Consider the following 25321-nt stretch of genomic DNA (forward strand, 5'->3'; position numbering starts at 1 on the left):
ATTTTGCTCAGCAGTGTTTTGATGATTCAATATATAAATCTTGTATTCTTTTGGTTAAACTTATTCCTATGCATTGTATTTGTTTTGGTGCTATCTCAGATGGAGTTTTTCTCTTAATTTCTTTTTTGATTTTTTATTGCTTCTACATGGAAAGACAATTTTTACATTGTTCTTGTGTCCTTACTGAACTTGCTTGTTAGTGCTACTATGTTTTTGCAGATCCATAGTATAGTATTTTCTATATATTGGATCACACCATCTGCAGATAAAGGCAAAAACTTCTTTCTCTCCAATCTGGATCATTTTCCCCCTCTTTGTTTTACTAACTAGATTTCATTTCAGTGTTGAAAACAGTGAGAGGAGAAATCTTTGACTTGATTATTTTATCTTTGGGGAAAAGGATCTAGTTTTTACCCAGTAAGAATTATATTAGTTGTAAATTTCTCTTAGATGCCCTTTATTAAGTCAAGGAAACTTTCTTCTGTTTCTAGTTTGTTTGTTTGTTTTTTATCATGAATGGCTGTCTTGTCTTTTGAAATGATCATGTAATTTTTTATTACTCTCTTAATATGGTGAGTTAATATGCTGGACTATAAAGAAAGCTGAGCACCAAAGAATTGATGCTTTTGAACCGCGGTGTTGAAGACTCTTGAGAGTCCCTTGGACTGCAAGAAGATCCAACCAGTCCATCCTAAAGGAAATCAGTCCTGAATATTCATTGGAAGGACTGATGTTGAAGCTGAAACTCTAATACTTTGGCCATCTGATGCGAAGAACTGACTCATTAGAAAAGACCCTGATGCTGGGAAAGATTGAAGGTGGGAGGAGAAGGGGCTGACAGAGGATGAAATCGTTGGATGGCATCACCGACTCTCTGGACGTGAGTTTGAGCAAGCTCCAGGAGTTGGTGATGGACAGGGACGCCTGGCATACTGCAGTCCATGGGGTCCCAAAGAGTTGGACACGACTGAGTGACTTAACTGAACTGAATATGGTGAGTGTATGCTTAGTTGCTTGGTCATATCCAACTCTTTGGGACCCCATGGACTGTAGCCCACAAGGTTCCCCTGTCTTTGTGATTATCCTGGCAAGAATACTGGAGTGAATTGCCATTTCCTCCTCCAGGGGATCTTCCCAGCTAGATATTGAATCCATGATTCCTGCTGCTTCTGCATTGGCAGGGAGATTCTTTACCACTGAGCCACCTGGGACGATAGTTTATATGGTATGTTACATTAATTTGGAGATATTAAGACAGCCTTGTGTTCCTATATAAGCCCCACCTGGTATTGATAAATCCTTTTTGTATGTTGCTGGATTCTATTTTCTGATATTTTCTTAAGGATTTTTTGGGTCTATTCCTGAGATATACTTCTCTGTAGTTATCTTGAGATATGTTTGTCTGGTTTTGGTAGCAGGGTAATACCAGCCTCATAATATAAGGTGAGAAACAGTTTTTCCTCCTCTGCTTACAGAGATAGCTTGTGAAGGATTGGTATTATTGTTTCTTAAATATTTTATAAAATTCACCAGTGAAACCATCAAAACAAAACAAAAAATAATTGAAAATGTAAATCTTTGGGCAAAGCTGCATTTTTCACATATTACTAATTTCTGATTATTTATTGTTTATGTTTGTTCTGAAATGTTCAAAGGGTAAGAATTCATGCTAAAATCTTTTAAAGGCACAGTGTAAATATATTTATTAGCCACAAGCATACCATACTTTTTATTCATTTGATTATTATATTGTTACACATGCACAAGGATGTATGTGTGTGTATATGTGCATTTGTATATAGTAAAATCAATTAACCTATATTTTTTGGATATAAAAATGTGATCTGCTAAACATACAGAACTCAACTTTTTAAAAAACATGTAAGCTAGCAGGAAATTGCAAAGGGGCTATTTATGATACTTAGTTTGTATTTAGCTTCTTAAATAGGTTTAAAATTCATTTCAATTCTTTACAAAATATTTCTCTGTAAACTTTAATCTAAGAAAGTATTCTCTTCTGGGTACCTTGGTACTTTGCATTTAATGAACAGTCTGATAATACACCTAGGCAAAAACATTGTACTACATTTGTCTTTATCTCACCTATAAGTATACTGACATCCATAACTACTATGTTTTAGTTTATATGTAAAAATATTACCCAAAATTAAACTTTTGTATTTGCATTCTAAGGAAAAAATTTTTGTCACCCCAAAATATATATGAATATTCTGGGAAGAAGAAATCATGCACAAGTGAATGTTAAGCTAGAATCAAAATAAGTATAAAATTTCTTGGTATAAAATTCAAGAATGTTCAAGAGTTATTGTCATGAAATGTTATTGGGAAATATATCCACCATGTGTTTTTTTCTTTTCTTTTTTTTAATTATGTTGTTGTTTAGTTGCTAAGTTATGTCTGACTATAGTACAGGCTCCTCTGTCCATTGGATTTTCTAAGCAAGAATACTGGACTGATGTGCCATTTTCATCTCCAGGGAATCTTCCTGACCCAGGGAACAGACCCACGTTTTCTGTATTGATAGGCATTGGCAGGCAGACTCTTTACCAATCAGCCACCAGGGAAACCCTTATTAGAACTTAATAGCACTGAGTTAACTTTGAAGTAAGAAATGCAGAATGCCATTTTTATCCATATATGTTTCTCTAAAGGTATTTTGAAAAGCAAGAACTGTGCTTTAGCTTGTACTTGTTTAGGAAAATATATTAATCAGAGTTATTATTCCAAGAAGAAGTACATAGGGAGATTCAAAATAATTATATTAGATTAAGTATTAGAGTGGGTGTTTCTTTTCTCAGACCCGGCAGAAAATATTCCCTGTATTAGTGGCATGAATCAACTTCTTTCTTCTTTCATGGTGAGCTGCATCCTGAATTTTGGAATAGGTAATGTACTCCTGATACAGTGGCATGAAGTGGTCACTTTTAATTATTTTGTATTACCTGACAAAATTTCATCTGTCTAATTAGAGACATAGCATATTAGTCTATAACTTGTGCATAAAAAATCTCTAAAGAATAAAATTGAAAAGATCTAGGCTAGTTCTTTGATCTTTTTATTTTCCTCCAATTGATTATGCAGCTTTTGTAAAAACTCCTTTTTATGATTTAATGCCTAATAGTGCTGTAATAATAGCACTGACATATTAATATTTATTTCAAAAAACCTGTCTCTACAGTGTTCAGAAACTTTTGAGATTTAAGTGGTGTACTTATCATTTTACAGATATGAAGTTGAGATTAAGAAGTCAAATTACTTATTTAAGATCCCAAACCTCAAAAATGGCAGTTTTGTTTTGGGTTCAGAAGTTAAGTTCCTTGAACATGGTATTATATCTCCAAAGACTTGGACCCTTTGTGGTTAAATGTATTGTTATTTTAGTTAAAGAAACTCCCTTTCAAGCTATTTCAGTACAAAGGCATTGCTTAATAAAGATCAAGTGTCCCTCATACTGTTAAACTTTGGTAACAACTAATTTAACATAATTGATTTGTAAAATAATATAAGCTCTTCCTCTTTTTCTTCATTTTACCATTTTTTTTTCAGTGCAATTCAAAATAATTAGCTTTAGTTTTGGTGTTAGCCTAACTGTTCTTCTATCATATTTGATCATAATGATACATATTGTAATATATATAGCCTACATGAAATATAACAGCATAGCATGTGTGTTCAGTCATGTCCTACTCAGTCATATCCTAACATATGTATAAAACATAGCAAAGTGGTTAAGATTATGGATTCTAGAATCAGATGGGTAGAAGAAGTGCTGATGGGCATATTTACAAACACAGTGTGTATTTAACTAAAATTAGTAAATATAAATCAATACTTAAACAATATAAATGGTTATTTAAATTTTAATTTAATTTTAATAAATTTTAATTTATTACAATTAATAAAATTTCATTTTTAACTAAATATAGCCAAGACATATTTTCCATTAGTAGTGATTTTGGGGTAATTGTTCTTTATTTTCATTTTCCCCATTCTCTACAGTGTCAATTCCAGCTATAGGTAAGCCATGAAGAAGACAGGCACAAAGAAGTAATAACAGAGGGGTGATATTTTTGTTCAGTTGCTCAATCATGTCCGACTCCTTGTGACCACATGGACTACAGCACGCCAGACTTTCCTGTCCTTTACCACCTCCTGGAGTTTGCTCAAGCTCCTGTCCATTGAATTAGTGATGCCATCCAACCATCTCATCCTCTGTCGGAAAGGCAATGTACAGACACAAATCTTGTGAAGAAAAACAAGTTTTCTCCTTTAGTCAATAGCTAAAAAAAATAGAGTGAGATATAATGGGATTCACTGAGGTTCACAGAACTGAAAACTTGATGAAGTAAAAAGGGAATATAAAAGATCAGTCTTACACAAATTAATGTAGTGAATGCAGGTGCACCAAGAGCTTGGAACCAGAGGTTCAAGTCCAAATGGTTGTGTTTTCTAAGATTTCCATACGCACTCCCAGGAAGCAAACAGATAAAGTGGCTGAGAATTGACCATGAGACACAGTTCACATGATCTCAATTACTGTGTCGCATGGTCTTGCTTCTCCTTTCCTCCTGCTTCTCTTCCTTCCTTCCTTCCTTCATTTTGTTCTCCATGGCTCCCTTCTCCCCTCCCTCTCTCTCTCCTTTTCTGCCCCCACTTTCTTTCAATAGACTTTTTTTTTTTTTACAGCAATTTTAGTTAGGCTTAGCAAAACTGAATGGAAGATAAAGATTTCCCATGAACCCCATTCTCACACTTGCATAACCTATAGCATTATCAACACCCACCCCCACCAGAGTGGGACATTTAATTTCAATTTGTGAAGCTATATTGACACGTAAGTATCACCCAAAGTACAGAGTTTGCATTAAGTGTCACACCTGGTGTTGCACATTCTATCAGTTTTAACAAATTTATGGTATGTATCCACCATTATAGGATCACACAGAATAGTTGTACTGCTCTAAAGATCTCTGTTATACTTTTCACTGACCCACACTCAACACCCTTACCTTCCCCTGGCAACATATGGTCTTTTCACTGTCTCCATAGTTTTGCCTTTTCCCAAATATGGTTGGGCAGCTGCGTGGCGCTGGAGCACCTGTGAGGATATCCCACACCCAAGGACGGAGAAGACTGAGCAACATGGCAGGCAGAGGAGCGGTGGCTGCATGGGCTGGCAGACTGAAAACCTCAGTCACAGAAAATTAACCAATAAGCACAGGGCCCACAGCCTTGTCTAACTCAGTGAAACTGTGAGCCATGCCCTGTAGGGCCAGCCGAGACAGATGGGTCATGGTGGAGAATTCTGACAAAACGTGGCCCACTGAAAAAGGGAATGGCGAACAACTTCAGTATTCTTCCCTTGAGAACCCCATGAACAGTATGAAAAGGCAAGAAGATAGGACATTGAAAGATGAACTCCCTAGGTCAGTAGGTGCCCACTATTCTACTGGAGATTAGTGGAGAAATAACTCCAGAAAGAATGAAGAGACGGAGACAAAGCAAAAACAACACCTAGTTGTGGATGTGATGGGTGATGGAAGTAAGTCTGATGCTGTAAAAAGCACTATTGCCTAAGAACCTGGAATGTTAAGTCCACAAATCAAGGCAAACTGGAAGTGGTCAAACAGGAAAAGGCAAGAGTGAACATCGACATCTTAGGAATCAGCAAACTAAAATGGACTAGAATGGGTGAATTTAACTTAGATGACCATTATATCTACTACTGTGGGCAAGAATCCCTTATAAGAAATGGAGAGGCCCTCATAGTCAACAAAAGAGTCTGAAATGCAGTACTTGGTTGCAATCTCAAAAATGAGAAAAATGATCTCTGTTTGTTTCCAAGGCAAGCCATTCAATATCACAGTAATCCAAGTCTATGTCCTTACCAGTAATGCTGAAGAAATTGAAGCTGAACAGTACTGTGAAGACCTATAGACCTTCTAGAACTAACACACAAAAAAGATGTCCTTTTCACTATAGGGGACTGGAATGCAAAAGTAGGAAGTCAAGAGATACCTGGAGTAACAGGCAAATTTGGCTTGGGGCACAGAATGAAACAGGGCAAACAGCTAACAGAGTTCTGCCAAGAGAACGCACTGGCCATAGCAAACACCCTCTTCCAACAACACAAAAAAAGACTCTACACATGGCCATCACCAGATGGTCAATACTGAAATCAGATTGATTATATTTGCAGCGAATGATGGAGAAGCTCTACATAGTCAGCAAAAACAAGACCAGAGGCTGACTGTACCTCAGATCATGAACTCCTTATTGCCAAATTCAGACTTAAATTGAAGAAAGTAGGGAAAACCACTAGACCATTCAGGTATGACCTACAATCAAATCCCTTACAATTATACAGTGGAAGTGAGGAATAGATTCAAGGTATTAGATCTGATAGAGAGCTTGAAAAACTATGAACGGAGGTTCTTGACATTGTACAGGAGGCAGGGATCAAGACCATCCTGAGGAAAAAGAAATGCAACAAGGCAAAATGGTTGTCCAAGGAGGCCTTACAAACAGTTATGAAGAGAAGTAAAAGGCAAAGAAGAAAAGGAAAGATATTCCCATTTGAAAGCAGAGTTCCAAAGAATAGCAAGGAGGGATAAGAAAGCCTTCTAAGTGAACAATGGAAAGAAATAGAAGAAAACAATAGAATGGGAAAGACTAGAGACCTCTTCAAGAAAATTAAGAGACCAGGGGGACTTTTCATGCAAAGATGGGCACAATAAAGGACAGAAATGGTATAGACCTAACAGAAGCAGAAGGTATTAAGAAGGGTGGCAAGAATACACAGAAGAACTGTACAAAAAAGATATTCACCACCAAGAAAATCAAAATGGTGTGATCACTCACCTAGAGCCAGACATCCTGGAATGCGAAGGCAAGTGGACCTTAAGAAGCATGACTACAAACAAAGTTAGTGGAGATGATGGAATTCCAGTTGAGCTATTTCAAATCCTAAAAGATGATTCTGTGAAAGTGTTGCACTCAATATGTCAGCAAGTTTGGAAGAGGCAGCAGTGGCCACAGGACTGGAAAAGGTCAGTTTTCTTTCCAATCCAAAGGAAAGGCAATCCCAAAGAATGCTCAAACTACCACACAGTTGCATTCATCTCACACGCTAGTAAAGTAATGCTCAAAATTCTCCAAGCCAGTCTTCAACAGTACGTGAATTGTGAAATTCCAGATGTTCAAGCTGGATTTAGAAAAGGCAGAGGAACCAGAGATCAAATTGCCAACATCCACTGGATGATAGAAAAAGTTAGAGTTCCAGAAAAACATTTACTACTTCTTTATTGACTATGCCAAAGCCTTTGACTGTGTGGATCACAATAAACTGTGGAAAATTCTGAAAGAGATAGGAATACCAGACCACCTGGCCTGCCTCCTGAGAAATCCGTATGTAAGTCAAGAAACAATGGTTAGAACCAGACATGGAACAATAGACTGGTTCAAAACTGGGGAAGGACTACATCAAGGCAGTGTATTGTCATCCTGCTTATTTAACTTATATGCAGAGTACATCATGAGAAATGCTGGGCTGGATGAAGCACAAGCTGGAATCAAAATTGTCAGGAGAAATACCAATAACCTCAGATATGCAGATGACACCACCCTTATGGCAGAAAGTGAAGAACAACTACAGAGCCTCTTGATTAAAGTGAAAGAGGAGAGTGAAAAAGTTGGCTTAAAGCTCAACATTCAGAAAACTAAGATCATGACATCTTTTCCCATCACTTCATGGCAAATAGATGGGGAATCAATGGAAACAGTGAGAGATTTTATTTTCTTGGGCTCCAAAATCACTGCAGATGGTGACTACAGCCATGAAATTAAACAACACTTGCTCCTTGGAAGAAAGTTATGGCCAACCTAGATAGCATATTAAAAAGCAGAGACATCACTTTGCCAACACATGTCCAATGTCTTGTCAACGTCTTGTCAAAGTTATGGTTTTTCCAGTAGCCATGTGTGGATGTGAGAGTTGTACTATAAATAAAACTAAGTGCCAAATTATTGATGCTTTTAAACTTTGGCGTTGGAGAAGTCTCTTGAAAGTCCCTTGGACAGCAAGGAGATCCAACAAGTCCATTCTAAAGGAAATCAGTCCTGAATATTCTTTGGAAGGACTTATGCTGAAGCTGGGGCAACTTCCCTGGTGGCTCAGCCAGTAAAGTGTCTACCCGCAATGCAGGAGACCTGGGTTCAATCCCTGGGTCAGGAAGATCTCTTGGAGAAGGAAATGTCAACCCACTCCAGTACTCTTGCCTGGAAAATCCCATGGATGGAGGAGCCTGGTAGGCTACAGTCCATGGGGTCGCAAAGAGTCGGACACGACTGAGCGACTTTACTTACTTTACTTATGCTGAAGCTGAAACTCCAATATTTGGCCATCTGATGTGAAAAACTGACTCATTTGAAAAGACCCTGATGCTGGGAAAGATTGAAGGTGGAATGAGAAGATGACAACAGAGGATGAGATGGTTGGATTGCATCACTGACTCAATGTATATGAGTTTGACTTAACTCCGAGAGTTGGTGATGGATGGACAGGAGACCTGGCCTGCTGTAGTCCATGGGGTCACAAAAAATCAGACACGACTGGGCGACTAAACTGAACTGAATTGAGAATACGGTTAGTAACAATATATACCACTTACAATACAGTATTCAGTACATAGCATTTTCAGATTTTCTTCTTTCAAACTCAGTACTATGCATTTAAGTTTTTTTTTTTTTTTCCCATCTCTTCATTGCTTTAGAGTTCATTTCTTTAGTTGTGAATAATATTTCACTGTCTGAGTGTGCCACAGTTTAACCATTCAGCTACTGAAAGACATCTGTTTTGCTTCCGAGTTTTGGCAATTATCAATAGAGCTGCTAAAATTGAGTCAATAATATACAACTGAATCTGTTAGAAGAGCCAAGAGTCCATTATAGCAGGTTTTTGTGTGGATGTAAGTTTTCAATTCCTTTGGGAAAGTACCAAGGAACATGACTGCTGAAACAAACTTATTGGAAGGGTATGTTACCTGCCAGTTCAGTTCAGTCACTCAGTTGTGTCCAGCTCTATGCAACCACAGGAACAACAGCATGCCAGGCCTCCCTGTCCATCACCAACTCCCAGAGTTTACTCAAACTCATGCCCATCGAGTTGGTGATGCCATCCAGACAGCTCATCCTCTGTCATCCCCTCCTCCTCCTGCCCCCAATCCCTCCCAGCATCAGGATCTTTTCCAATGAGTCAACTTTTCCCATGAGGTGACCAAAGTATTGGAGCTTCAGCTTCAGCATCAGTCCTTCCAATGAACACCCAGGACTGATCTCCTTGGGGATGGACTGGTTGGATCTCCTTGCAGTCCAAACGACTCTCAAGAGCCTTCTCCAACACCACAATTCCAAAGCATCAATTTTTTGGCTCTCAGCTTTCTTCACTGTCAAACTCTCATATCCATAAATGACCACTGGAAAAACCATCCCATTAATAATTTTTATAAAGCATTTTATAGATAGTAGGAACTCATGCATGCATAACTGCTTTTAATAGATTTTATTACCTTTTCATTTTTATTCTCATAATGGACTCTTGACTCTTCTAGCAGATTCAGTTGTTTATTTTTGACTCGCTACTTGACTGATAAATAAATAAATAAAATAAAGCCTAATTTATTTTCACACCCTAAACAGCCATACTGTATCTAGTGGGGGTTCCTTTCAGTTAGCATGTCCTATATCTTAAAGATAACTTTACTCTTTCTTCAAAAATGAAAGTGATTTAGGCTACCATATTTTTCTCTGTCCCAAATGCATGGCATGCTCCCCAATTTTTCTGCATCCTTCCCTTTCATTTCCCTTCCACTCTGAAGTTGGGCGGAAGCCCAGTGATAGTTCTTGATAATGCATTATGGGGAAAAGTGATGTAGATGACCATGCAGTGATAATTCTAGAAGCCATATGCAGATATGGTAGTATTACATAAGAAGGATATACCCTTCATTTCTAAGTCACCAGGTCAAGAAGATCCCAAATCTTGCATGAGTAAAAAAAATGGTGTGGTCACACCTGAGAGTCAAGGTTTACATTCAGTCAAAATTGCATTTCTATAATAGAGAAATGGTTTGAAATCATCAGTGAAGACAGAATAAAAAAGACATTGAAATAATGAAGCAATTAAAAAATAATTACAGAGATGATTTTTATAGAATTGGATACACAGTCTAACAGATTACCAGTGTTTATCAAGTATAGAATACAACAAGTGGAACAGAAAGCTGTTCAAAGATGTGGTACAGACAGTTTCCTTGGAATGAAATAAGAAGCAAATATGCAAAATGAAAATGAACTACATCCCATGATAAGTGAAGCAGCAAGACTGAGATGGATCATTATTGGCTGTTTATTATGTAGAATTTCAAAGATATGAAAAGAATTCTTCAAGCATAGAGGCAGAAAAAGCAAAGCCCACTCAAGTCAAGATGGTAATGTAAATTCACACTTTAAATATTTCTTCTCTCTGAAAAGATAGCTGTAAAAAAAATCATAGTTGTTTCAGGAACAAGATAAAGAGCTCTTGGGCACAAAATGGAATATAATCTCCATGCTAAGAAGCTAAAGCCATGAGCCTGCTCTGATTCAGGAAACAGGCATAGAATAACATAAGTGGGACTCCTGTAAAGCATTAGGATCTAGAAACACCTTGAGTCTGGCAGGGTACCTAAAGTGAAGTCACTCAGTCGTGTCCAACTCTTTGTGACCCCTTGGATTGTAGCCTGTCAGGCTCCTCCATCTATGGGATTTTCCAGGCAAGAATACTAAGTTGGTTGCCTTTCTTTCTCCAGGGAGTCTTCCCAACCCAGGGATTGAACCCAGGTCTCCCGCACTGCAGTCAAACTCCTTACTGTCTGTACCACCAGGGTCCAGGTGCACTTTACTGAAACTGGATTTGGGATTGTATTCTCTTCCAATAGGAAGCCATAGATTTTTCTGATCACCCTTTAAGATTGTGACTTTATATCTCAGGTATCTAATTTGATGGAAGGGAAGCAGAAAATGTCACGAAGAGAGTACTCTGAACTTGCTGCAATATCATGACATGAATGCAAATAAGTTGATTCTCTTCCTGGGTACCAAAGTGTGAGTGATTACAATAGCACAATAGAATTGTTATGATAGGTAAGCATAGGGAGAAAAAAAATGGATAAGCGGTAAAATAAATCTACTACACAAGAGCAAGAACATTAATAAAGACAATCCCCAAAAGTAAAAAATTACAATAAGTAGCAGTGAAACAAATTAATTCAGTATGTCAAATGCAAAGGACAGAACAATGTCAAGCTGATTTTAAAGGAAGTGGGTTAAGAACCTCAGAATTTAAGCAAAAGTATATGAGCCATAATAACCAAGAAATTCTGGAACAAAAATAGATTGACCTAATTTTAATTTGAATTTTGAGCTAGCTAAAGATTCACAGTAAGTTGCAAAATAAAACCAAGAGTTTGTGTTCTTATCTATGAAAGGATCCTATACATCCCTTGGATTCTTCTGATGGTGATACATTACCAAATTATAGTACACTATGGAACCCAGGAAAATTTAATGGGCACAACAAAATTGGTTAGACTGCAAGACTTAATCAAATGTCACCAGGTTTTGCATGCACATAGTTTTGCATGTTGCACTGTATATCTTTAAGTATACTTTTATGACTTTTTATCATATGTATGTGAACGTGTGTTGGTTGGTCAGTTGTGTCCAGTGCTTTGCAGCCCCATGGACTGTAGCCCATCAGGCTTCTCTGTCTGTAGAATTCTCCAAGTAAGAATAATGGAATGGGTGGCCATTCCCTTCTCCAAGGGGATATTCCTGACCCAGGAGTTGACCCCAGGTCTCCAACATTACAGACAGAGTCTTCACCAACTGAGGCACCAGGAAAGCCTTAGCACATGTATACATTTTGTAGTCACCACCATTTCAAGACATTTTATTCCCTATAAATGTAGCATGACTCTGATCTACTTTCTTCTATTCCATACTATGTACCAATAAATGTACCTAAAGTTCTTCAAACATTTACTGCATTTAAAAAAAAAAATCAAAATGGCATCTGTTTAAAGACACTATTATTTTGTGTATCACTCAGGGGGAAAATGCCTGACCTAATACTTTCTTATCATGTACAATTTAATTTTTTTTATTTCTTGAAAAAGCTACATCTAACTTATTTAGACATAAATTGTTATGATATCTCATTCTTGTGCATAATATAAAGGAACATATACACTATGAAATGAATTGTATAAGATTTCCTGCAACTCGCTGAATTTTAGAGTGTGACTTCTGAATTCCAACTCTCAGTTTTCCATCTCTAAGTTGTTTCATACAATATTGGACTCAGTGCTACCAGAGGTGTTTGTGACATGGTGTATCTTAAGTGTACTGAAACAGTGTCTCCTGGAGAGACAAAACCCAGAACCCATTGTCCACGTTTGTATATGTATGTATAGACATTGACAACCTTATCATCATTCCCATACGGCTACCAGAAATTATTAGATGTGTTTTGATTCAGAAATAATAAAACATGAGTGAATTTTCACCTTGGCATTAATAAAAATGAAAATCTTCCCCCACAAAATAAATTCTTATCCCTTGTCTGCACATTCTTTTCTATGACCATAAGAAAGACCAATACAGTATACTAACACATATATGGGGAATTTAGAAAGATGGTAATGATGACCCTACAGGAGAGACAGCAAAAGAGACACAGATGTATAAAACAGTCTTTTGGACTCTGTGGGAGAAGGTGAGGGTGGAATCATTTGAGAGAATAGCACTGAAACATGTATATTATCATATGTGAAATAGATTGCCAGTCCAGGTTCAATTCATGAGACAGGGTGCTCAGGGCTGGTGCACTGGGATGACCCAGAGGGATGGGATGAGGAGGGAGGTGGGAGGGGTTTCAGGATGGGGAACACGTGTACACGCATGGCTGATTCATGTCAATGTACGGCAAAAACCACTATAATACTGTAAAGTAATTAGCCTCCAATTAAAATAAATAAATTTTTTTAAAAAAAGAAAGGGTTGCTTGTAGTTATCCAAAACCACAGGATCAGCCAAAAAAGATGTCTTCTATATTTTATGTTTATAAAACATCTGATACTTTTTTTTCCTGAAAAACTTTGAAAAAAAATTTTTTTTTCTGAAAAATGTTTGAGGTCTGGAAATAGTTGACTCTTTCTACATGTAAAGATTGTTAATTTCTGAGTTCTCTATCCCTCTTTCTTCCCTTCTCTAACTATCAATTATATTTTGGAGATTTTTTCTTGTAATATCTTCCTTACTGCAACAAATAAATGCCAACACATATATCAATTTTTTTATCTACTTACCCTGAGCCACAGGATTGGTAGGCATGAAGCTTGCTGCTACATGACATGGGTCTCCATCTGTTTAGCTTCTAATATCAGTTTTCATTCAATCACTAGTTGAATGAGTTCCTTATTTTCTTGTCACTTAGGTGCAAGGAATTTATTTTTAACTTGGTTAAGGATGAAAATACATTAGTTGCCATATGAGACAGAGCCAAGGATCTCAGAGGTTATGGGCTGATTTAGATATAGAATTTAATATGGATGATCCTGATGGATAGAGAAGTCTTGTCCAAGTGGTGATTCAGGGACCATCATGTATCTTCACCATCTGTACCATCCAACTTTGCAAATTCATCATTTTAAAATGCATTAATCTTGTAAAATAGAAAATAATATTCAGAATCAAATGAGGAATAATTCTATGACACAAATCTGTGGCTTCAGACCCTCAGGAATTCCAGGATATACTCTGAAACCAGCCACCATGCACGCATTTTTACTCTATGCATGTTGTTTTAGATTATTTCAATAATATTTTCAAGACTTTACCCTATTATCTTTCAACATCTCACCAGTTTGAGAGGTTTTTTTCTAATAATTTTAATATTATGTACATGTAACCAAACATATCTATACATAATTTTCACTGTACAAATTTTACACTATGTAAACTTATAAATTCAAATATATTTATTTCTTCTACCAAAGAAACTGTTAAAAGTTTCAGCAGAAGTGGTTGAAAGATGAGAGTGGGAAGGTAAAAATATTCCTGGCAGTATAAAAAAAAATATGTTTGCTTTGCAGTAAATTAGCTTTAGCTCTATTTTCACAGGATTTATTCTATAACCCACTCTTATTTTGTTGCCAAGAACACACTGATGTCATTTTATTTTGGAACTAGAAATAATCAGATGAGGGTAATTATTTGGAAGATTACTTATAGGAAGAAAGAAAGAAATGTTAAGTTACTAACTGTAATGTTCAATCAAAAGGGCCTAAATAAGTAAAACACAGTAAGTTTGTAAAAGAAGTTATGAGAGTTGAATTTTCTATTCTTTTATCATCTGACCACTGTTGAGACTCATGGGATTAGTGTAAGTAGTTCTAGAGTACATGTATTTTTTTCATTTCTGCACTAATCAAGATACCTCATACAGGGAGGCAATAAAACCTAACAGATAAGAGTATGGCTCAAGATTCCAATTAAAATTCTAGAATAACTGTAATATTCTAATCTTTAGAATCTAAAAAAATTCAATTTTTAAAAGGTTGTTATAAAAATAAAATAAAATAATACATAGAGCTTAGAAGTTCCAAATGATAGCTAATAAATGGTAGCTACAATAAACAAAAACACAACAAATAGAATCAGGGTCCTACACTTCAGAAAAAGACATTTACAGTTCATTTATACGCAATGGTCTGGGAACCCTTTAGAATTATATGAGTCTAGAAGCATGGCTTTAATTATAGAACTATAAACTCACACTGGTGTAGTTGAATAGTTCTTAGAACTATACTAATAGTAAACAAAAATAAGAAATAGATTCAGACAAAATTATACCATGAATATGCTTGTATCTGTCTTGTATAAAGTTATCTAAGTTTGTGCAATAATAGGAAAACTCAAAGAACAGTATTGACCTCATTTTTTTAGTCTATTACTATACAAGAGTGAAATATTTAGTAAAGATCAGCCTAGTAATGTGTTTGCAGTCTCATCTCAATTCTATCTTTAAACAATTTTTGACATTTACATCATTAATTATTAAAATGATTATGAAGGTTTTAACTAACATTATAATTATGATTTTTACAATTTAAGAGCTTACTAGAGCCCAAGCACTTTGCTAAATGTATATATATATATATATATGTATATATAATTACAATACATGTATAGGGAGTGTTAATTGATATGTATACACATATTTACTTTAATACAATTGTATGGTTTCACTATTGCTATTGGTAATTTATATATGGAGGAACAAAAGTATCTTTACCAAAGACTGATGGTGCAAAGACAAAGTTAGGATAAAAATCTGTATCGATTGGAATCCAGAACTAGTGTTTATGAGAGTATGATGACTTGCTTGAATGCGCATGCTCATTTGCTCAGTCACATCTGACTCTTTTTGAGACCCCCTGGACTGAAGCCCACAAGCCTTCTCTGGAGATACTGGAGCTGGTTGCCATTTCTTGCTCCAGAGCATCTTTCCAATCCAGGGATGGAAACTGCGTCTCATGCATCTCCTAATTGGCAGGCAGATTCTTTATCACTGTGCTATGTGGGAAGCCCCCATACTACACTTGATTTAGACTTGCTTGAATGGATTAAGTCAAAATGGTGAAACCTTAGGAACCTCTTATTTCTATATTTTTAAAAAGAAATCATGTAAAGATCAAAATGTCAGACTGTGTATGCATAGCAAATATGCTGCTATAACAGACAAAAAATTAAAACTAAAAACAATTTGAGCTATTAAAAAAAAAAAAGGTATTTGTCACAATCCAGTTTTTTTATCTTTGGAAATGACTTGCAAAAAAGAGAGTTGCAACCTGATGGTTCTGGAATTCATACTTTTGATTCACTCTAATCTGCTAACATCTAAATTTTTCCCACAACACTTGTGCCTCACTTCACTTTATAACATTATCAATTATTACTTGCTGACTGCCAAATTTAAAAGATTTACTACAATCATTATCTTAATAGTCATTTTATAGAATATGACTCTGTAAATTATTTTTCCTTGTGGAAATTTTCTTCTTCCAGTTGATTTACATGATACCTTTTGTTTTATTTAAGATAGAGGCTAAGCTGCTGTAACATAGAAATTAAAAAATGAAAAAAAAAAAGAGTGGACCTTTATATATATATATATTCAGAAAAGTTCCATGATTAATGAGTAACTTTGCTCCATTATGTGCTCATTAGACTTACATTTCTTCTTCTTACCATCCCACCATTTCCTAGATGTGGCTTTTATCGAGAATGCCAAAACCAATTACCATCCCTATGCTCATGCTCCAGCCTATGGGAAGGTGAAGAGAATGGAGAGCAAAAATTGCCTCAGTAAAGTTCTATCTCTAAAGTTCTATCAACAGCAGGTTGAACAATATGTAGACATAGAGAAAGGACTTGTAGACACAGCAGAGGAAAGAGAGGCTAGGAGAAACTGAGAAAGTATCATTGACATATATACATTATTGGGTTTCCCATGTGGTGCTAATGGTAAAGAACCCACTTGCCAATGCAGGAGATGTAAGGGACTCAGGTTCAATCCCTGGGTCAGGAAGATCCCCTGGAGGAGGGCATGGCAGCTCACTGCAGTATCTTACCTGCAAAATCTCTTGGACAGATGAGCCTTGGAGGTTACTCCAGGGTCAGAAAGAATTGGACATGACTCAAGTGACTTAGCACACACACACACACATACACAATCCTGTTTAAAATGGATAACTAGAAGGAAGGAAGGTGCTGTATAACACAGGAAGCTTAGCTTGGAGCTCTGTGACTACCTGGAAGGGTGGAAAGTGGGAAAAGACTCAAGAGGGAAGATATATACATATGCACACACACACACACACACACACACACACACACACATATATATATATATCCTGAGTGTTCATTGGAAGGACTGATGTTGAAGCTGAAACTCCAATTCTTTGGCCATCTGATGAGAAGAGCTGACTCATTTGAAAAGACCCTGATGCTGGGAAAGATTGAGGGCAGGAGGAGAAGGGGATGACAGAGGATGAGATGGTTGGATGGCATCACTGACTAAATGGATGTGAGTTTAAGTAAACTCCAAGAGTTGGTGATGGACAGGGAAGCCTGGTGTGCTGCGGTTCATGGGGTCACAAAGAGTTGTACACGACTGAGCAACTGAACTGAACTGATAATTGTGACTGATTTGGACTGATGTATGGCAGAGACAGCCACAAAAATGTAAAGCAATTATCCTCCAATAAAAATAAAATGTAGTCCTATAGCCATATTGTCCTTAAAGAGAGGGTGGAAAATGTAGTGTCTACCAAAGTGACCATGAAATGATCTAAGCTCACAGTTTGCTAGTATAAATAAGATAAGAGAGGTCAGTGGATACTAGGGGAAAAGTAACAGTCTCTAATACATTTTGCGTTTTCTACTTAGAATTCTATCATTTGAATTCTTTGGGCATCTTGTTTTTCTCTATTCACAAAATAAGTGTTTTTCTCTTGATCCTTACGTTTTGCTCAACTTAATTCCAACCCTCTGTAGTGTTTCTACTCCTTGCTTAGTAGATGAAAGATTAAGGGTTACATTTCCAGTTTCCTTTACTACTTGATGTATTTAAAATTACAGAGAGTAGACATCCATGTATGGCGTCTGTGAAGTGGAATTAAACTAGCTTAGGTGGAGACTATGCATTGGCTTTTGCTGCATTTTTCTGAAGCTTCGTTTTCCCTTAACAGCTGTGGCAGGGATCTAACACCCGTCTCTAGCTTTGGGGAGTGAGATTTTTGACACCAAGTATGAATAATTGCTCAGCTGTTATGATTCTGCTTATAGTCGATAATTTTGGAAAACACATAGCAATCCCTGGGTCATGGAAAAGGCAATTTACTGATGGAGACATGTTTGTAGGCTCTTCTGATTGTCAATGGAATATAGGATTGGTATTATATAATTTGGCCATGGAAACATATCTCTGAAACCCAAGCGATATTTTGAGGAACGTCATAATACCAGCATAATTGGGGAAATTTGTACTAGATTACATGAACTTCATTCAAGCAGGACCTAAAAATATTCTAAACTTTCAATGTATTTGAGTTTTATCATCAGTAAAAGAATACTGGCAAGTTAAAAGATTCATAGGGCAGGAAAGAAACATGAAATGAAAAATAAAAAAAATTACAAACAGAGAATATATATGGTTTCAAGACAAGTTGAATAAATGAGGGCTATCAAATTGCTCTGGAATAATTTCCCCATTCTCTTCCTTTTTCCTCCATTATATTTCGTGTTATCTAGCTAGTTAGCCATAAAATATATATAATGATTATTTTCCTCTGAAATTTTATATGAACATTTTGGTAGTACAACATATGACTTAACATACCATTCTTTAGTTTCCATATATTTGTTTATGGCAGAAAGTGAAGAGGAATTAAAAAGCCTCTTGATGAAAGTGAAGGAGGAAAGAGAAAAAGTTGGCTTAAAGTTCAACATTCAGAAAACTAAGATCATGGCATCTGGCCCCATCACTTCATGGTAAATAGATGGGGAAACAGTGGAAACAGTGTCAGACTTTATTTTTTGGGGCTTCAAAATCACTGCAGATGGTGATTGCAGCCATGAAATTAAGACACTCACTCCTTGAAAGGAAAGGTATACCAACCTGGACAGCATATTAAAAAGCAGAGACATTACTTTGTCAACAAAGGTCCATCTAGTCAAGGTTATGGTTTTTCCAGTAGTCATATATGGATGTGAGAGTTGGATGGTGAAGAAAGCTGAGCGCTGAAGAATTGATGCTTTTGAACTGTGGTGTTGGAGAAGACTCTTGAGAGTCCCTTGGACTGCAAGGAGATCCAACCAGTCCATCCTAAAGGAGATCAGTCCTGAGTGTTCATTGGAAGGACTGATGCTGAAGCTGAAACTCCAATACTTTGGCCACCTCATGCGAAGAGTTGACTCACTGGAGAAGACCCTGATGCTGGGAGGGGTTGGGGACAGGAGGAGAAGGGGACAACAGAAGATGAGATGGCTGGATGGCATCACCAACTTGATGGACATGAGTTTGAGTAAACTCCGGGAGTTGGTGATGGACAGGGAGGCCTGGCATGCTGCGATTCATGGGGTTGCAAAGAGTCCTACACAACTGAGTGACTGAACTGAACTGAACTGAAGAGAGGGGAAACAAATATCATTCAAAATGGTTAGTGACTAATCCTTTTTCTATTTAAGGAAAGCAATAAGCGCTCCTTCTTTATTAGAAGTATGGCTGCATTTATTGTAGGAAGTATAATTGCATTACCTTAGAAGAGAGAATACAGCTAGTTTTTTATTACAGATTGGAAGTTTAACTAGAGATGGATTGCACATTTGGGGGCTCTGAGTTGTCAATTATTGTGAGGAAGATCTTGTTACCCAACTCTTTCCAAAACTTCTGTAGTATGTTTTGTGTTCTGTGCTTGTTCAGTCACTCAGTTGCCTTCCACCCTTTGCAACCCCACGGACTATAGCCCACCAGTCTCCTCTGTCCATGGAATTCTCTAGGTGAGAATACTGGAATGCTATTTCCTCCTCCAGGGGATCTTACCAACCCAGGGACTGAACTCTTGTCTCCAGTGTCTCCTGAATTGGCAGGCAGATTCTTTACCACAGAGCCAACTGGGAAGTATGTTTTCATGTAAATTTATTTAAAAAATTAAATACAATATTTTCTAGAGTCTTTCAAAACTTTTCTGCCTGCAACATAACTTGTGCCAAACATGTTTATACTTGAGATTTGAAAGGTGAAAATGAGCATCATGTGGCAAAACCTGTGTTTCATTTGCCTTTCACTTGAATTAATAGTCCTGGTGACATGTGTGTGTGAGCGTGGAGTTTGGGATTCCCTGGTGGCCCACGTGGTGAAGAACCTGCCTATAATGTGGGATGCCCGAGTTCAATCCCTGGGTCAGGAAGATCCCCTGGAAAAGGAAATGGCTTCCAACTCCAGTATTCTTGCCTGGAGAATTCCAAGGACAGAGAAGCCTGATGGGCTACAGTCCATGGGGTCACAAAGTGTCAGACACAACTGAATAACTAACACAGAGAACAGATTTGATTTTCAAAGATGCTGAGTACTAGGATACTAGCATCTTATTTTCTGATGTGGATGATAACAAGGACCTAGTTGCCTACCATTTGGCTGCAGCTTTCTGGGTCCTCAGCGTCCTGGTCATGGCAGATACATGAGTGGACTGGATGAGACTGGATGAGTGTTTTTTGTTTGTTGTTTTGTTTGTGGGGGGGTGTGATTCTGAAAGTTTGATATGGAACCTATCTATTTTGGCATTACAACAACAGCGTGTATCATAACATCTGATTGCCTTACATCATTTCTGTTTTTACTGGTTAGGATGAAATAAACAAGCTTTCAAATGACCCTCAGTGATCTCTACCTTCAGGTAGTCACACTCTTGTCTAACTCTCTTCCCTTGAATATTCATGGGGTTTAAGACTTCAGGAAAAGCTATGGAGCATCACCTCCATGGCTGGGTTACACAGGATTGTAACTTCTGCCCTCCCTGCAGACTCACCGAGGACTCTCTCCCTGTCTTTGATACACCCTGCTGCACTGTGACTTACCTTGTAAATAAGGAACTGACAGCAGTGTCTGGCTAAGAACCAACAGAAGCAGAGTTTCTCAGTCCTACAATCCATAAAAAAACCACATTATTTCAAAAATTACATCGGGTTGGAAGCAGATTCCTTCCTCATTAGATGTCTGCGGTAAGACCAAAGGCTCAGCTGGCACCTTGATGGCAACCTTTTGGAGACCCTGGATGAGAATACTCAGATAAACCATGAAAGGACCAGATAAACCATGCTGGACTCCTTTCACACAGAAATTGTGAGATAATAAATATATAAGCTGTCAGTGTGTGATAATTTGTTACTTAACAAAGGATAAGCAATGCACACACCTATGTTTCTCTGTTAAAATGCATCATCAATTTTAAAAAAATTCCATGTCATTACTTTGAATTGACAATTTTGAAATTTATTTATTCACCTCAAATTTTTTTCCTGGTGCCTGTCATGTAGTCACTGACTCAGAACAACGCTCTACAATCTGCCCTACTCCACTTTTATAAGATTCTAAAGAGCATTTGTTTTGTATATCAAACTAAACATCTGTTAAACAGCATGGCTGCTTCTGCTGCTAAGTCACTTCAGTCGTGTCCGACTCTGTGCGACCCCATAGACTGCAGCCCACCAGGCTCCGCTGCCCCTGGGATTCTCCAGGCAAGAACACTGGAGTGGGTTTCTATTTCCTTCTCCAATACATGAAAGTGCAAAGCAAAAGTAAAGTCGCTCACTCGTGTCCGACTCTGTGCAACCCCATGGACTATAGACTACCAGGCTCCTCCGTCCATGGGATTTTCCAGGCAAGAGTACACCATGGAGATGTCTGTAAACCTTGAAATATGTTTTGATATTAATAAGAATCCTATCAACAAAGGTGTGCTTGAAGGTCAAATGTTTAAAGAATGCCCTGTTGCACATTATTTTGCCTGGGCAGAATTAGTAAAAGATGATAAATGTTAGTTAATTTGCAAGATTTTATGCATAATTTTTAAAAAATAGATTATTTCTAAGTTATAAGAAAAACATCCAGCAAAACTTACTGTTTTGTAAAAAAATAATACCAAAAGTAATGGATTGTGGAATGACAAAGTGTTTGAGTTATAAAGTTATTCAATAGGGAACTCGGATCTGAATTATGAGTTACTGCATCTTGCTTCTTAAAGGAACAAATGCTTCAAGATCCAATCCTGATATGAAACTTTCTGTCTGATAGACATGTTTTTGGATTCATTTGCATTAGCTGCTGATATTTTTATCCTAAGCTGGTAAGTAGCACAGTGAACATGTGCTGGAATATGTTGTCAGAAAAACTGATTTTATTTCATCTACAAGGTGGTTTTTTGTTAATTTCCATTCTGAAACTAAGGAATTAATTTATTTGAATATGTTTTGATTACTTTTTGACAACGGAAAATGCTTGTTTTAAGTTCTTTGGGGAAATTCATCTGGATGTTTGCTTGTACAGCAAAATAATTAAAACTTTTTTTCTATATAACTGTCAGTCAGCATTAGCTTTTATATAGTGATTTAATGTCAACGGTTTCGGTATAATTCAATGGAATCCATGCTTATATTACCTTATTCATAAATGGTATACCTTCAATTTCCCCATCAAACTTACAAATTTCTTATAATTTGAATCCATGTTTATTACTTTCCCACATCTCTTTCATAAATTCAGATATTCATTTAACTACCATATGTTTCTGGATACGTGTTACTTGCTAAATATAAATATACCTACTGCTTCATATAAAATCTGTGAGGCATTTTTCACAATATTTAAATTTAAATGAAATAAAGTCCAATATTAATAAGCTAAATATGTAACTTAAAATTACTACACCAAAACATGCAGAAGGAAAAGAGAAGGAATCAACTAATGTAGCTAAGAGCAGAAATAGCTGAAATGCAAAGTGGACATTTAAAATAGGATATCAATCAAATACAAGTTCCCTATCACCGTCTCCACAAAACAAAGCAAAACAGAAAAGAACAAAAACACAGAGACTTGTAGAAATGCTATTGCACATCTGATGAAAAAAGAAAGGTGTCAGCAAAAATACTAAGAAATAAAAATAGAAACATAATTTTGGGAAAGCAGAGTTTATAAAGCAAATAAGGAAGTATTATTCTCAAACGTACTACAGTAAAATGTTAGGTGATATTGATTAATTCTTACAAAAAATGTAAGCTAAACTGACTCGTGACAGTAAAGGACATTATAGGATGCTTCTGGAAAAGAAAACTACAGATCAATCTCACTCATGTACAGAAATGTAAAAATTCAAAGAAAGCACAGTATTTGTTTTCTGAAATAAGGAAGCCAATGTCATTCAATTCTATTTGCTCACTTGTTTCTTCAATAATATGGTATGATTCACTTCAGAAAAAAATAGTTATCTTAAAAATTAAGTTTCTTTGTACAAGTTGCAGATTTTTCCTTTCTATTGTCAGTGGTTTATTTTTACCACTTTCTAATATCCTTGTTGTTAAATTAGAACATAGCTATAGAACTTTTCACTTTACAAGAGTTATAAATCTACCACTTTATATAGTTTTGTTGATATCTCTGTAATTTTATAGTTTGTAATATTTTCCAGATATACAATTGCATCTTTAAAAATAAAACACGGTCTGTTTCTTGTAATTCAATGCTAATTTTGTCTACTATTTTATTTTTTCTTGTTCTGTTTATTAGAATCTCATGCTAATATTGTACTTAGGTTTATTATATTTAAGTAGATTTAATTTATTTATACTTTATTTAGCATATTTCCTAGGAAACTAGGCAACATATTAAAAAGCAGAGACATTACTTTGCCAACAAAGTTCCATTTAGTCAAAGCTATGGTTTTTCCAGTAGTCATGTATGGATGTGATAGTTGAACTGTAAAAAAAGCTGAGAGCCAAAGAATTGATGCTCTTGAACTGCAGTGATGAAGACTCTTGGGAGTCCCTTGTACTGTAAGGAGATCCAACCAGCCCATCCTAAGGGAAATCAGTCCTGAATACTCACTGGAAGGACTGATGCTGAAGCTGAAGATCCAATACTTTGGCCACCTGATGTGAAGAACTGACTCATTGGAAAAGACCCTGATGCTGCGAAAGATTGAAGGCAGGAGGAGAAGGGAATGACAGAGAATGAGATGGTTAGATGACATCACCAATTTGATGGATATGAGTTTGAGTAAACTCTGGGAGTTGGTGATGGACAGGGAAGCCTGGCGTGCTGCAGTCCATGGGGTTGCAAAGAGTCGGGTTGACTGAGAGACTGAATTGTATTAGGAAAGATTTTGTATCATATAAAGTGACTTCAATCTATTGTCAACATCATAAAACATTTTTCCTATAGTTTGATGATGTTATAAATTACACTAAAATATTTTCTGGTTTTGGACCATACCTGAGTTGTTGGGATGAACATTCTTGATATTTGTGGATTACTCATTTGAAAAATAATTGGGTTCTATTTTTAAGTAACTTACCAATATTCATATTTTTCCTTCTATGTTTATAAATAAGATAATTTCAAAGCTTTCAAAATTGGGTTTAATGTGTTATACTTTTAAATAAATAAAATACATAGGGATTTATGTATTCTTGAGCTGCTAACTAAACTTTATTCACTTTCTTCCTTTCTTTGTCACTTTGAATTTAGACAATTACTAAATTTCTCTGAACTTCAAAAACTTGTGCACAGTTTTGCCTTTTTTCATATAGCAGTACAGTATTTTATTGAAGTGTATTTGCTGTACATTATATAAGTTAAAGGTATATAATAGTGGTTCACAATTTTTAACATTTGCAATCAATTTATAGTTATTATAAAATATTGGCTATATTCCCCACATTGTACAATATATCCTTGTACCTTATTTTATACCTAATAGTTTGTACCTCTTACTCACTTACTCCTACACTGACCCTTCACTCTTCCCTCTCTCCATGTATCACCATTTGTTGTTCTCTATATCTCTGAGTCTGTTTCTTTTCTGTTACATTCCTTAAGTTTGTTGTATTTTTTAGATTACTCAACTAAGTAATATAATACAATATCTGACTTTATATATCTGGGATTTCACCTACCATAATGCTTGCCAAATCCAGCTTTGCAGTTGCAAATAGCATAATTTCATTATTTTTAATGGTTGAGTAGTATTGCATTGTATGTATGTGTATATACACATGCCATATCTTCTTTATTTATTCAATTACTGATGGACTTTTAGATTGCTTTCACATCCTGAACAATTATAAACATTGCTGCTATGAATATTGAAGTGTATGTATCTTTTCAAATTAGTGTTTTTTTTCAGATATATATCCAGAAGTGGAATTACTAAGTCATATGGTAGTTTTAGTCTTTGGTTTGTGTGAAATCTCCTTATTGTTTTATATAGTGGCTGAACCAATATTTATATTCCCACCAGTAGTGCCTAAGAATTCCCTTTTCCCCATATCTTCTTTAATGTTTTTCATTTGTGAGGTTCTTTTTTTGTTGTTGTTGTTTTGATGATAGACATTCTGAGAGGTGTGAGGTGATGTTTTATTGTGG

General features: G+C 36.3%; 1 pseudogene; it reads right to left on the reverse strand.

Annotated features, from left to right (window-relative positions):
* LOC133049972 (protein Mis18-beta-like) overlaps positions 1 to 25321 on the reverse strand; it is a 45934-nt pseudogene that overhangs the window by 15234 nt on the left and 5379 nt on the right.

Source organism: Dama dama, chromosome 31, assembly GCF_033118175.1.
Source record: "Dama dama isolate Ldn47 chromosome 31, ASM3311817v1, whole genome shotgun sequence".
NCBI classification, from domain to species: Eukaryota; Metazoa; Chordata; class Mammalia; order Artiodactyla; family Cervidae; genus Dama; species Dama dama.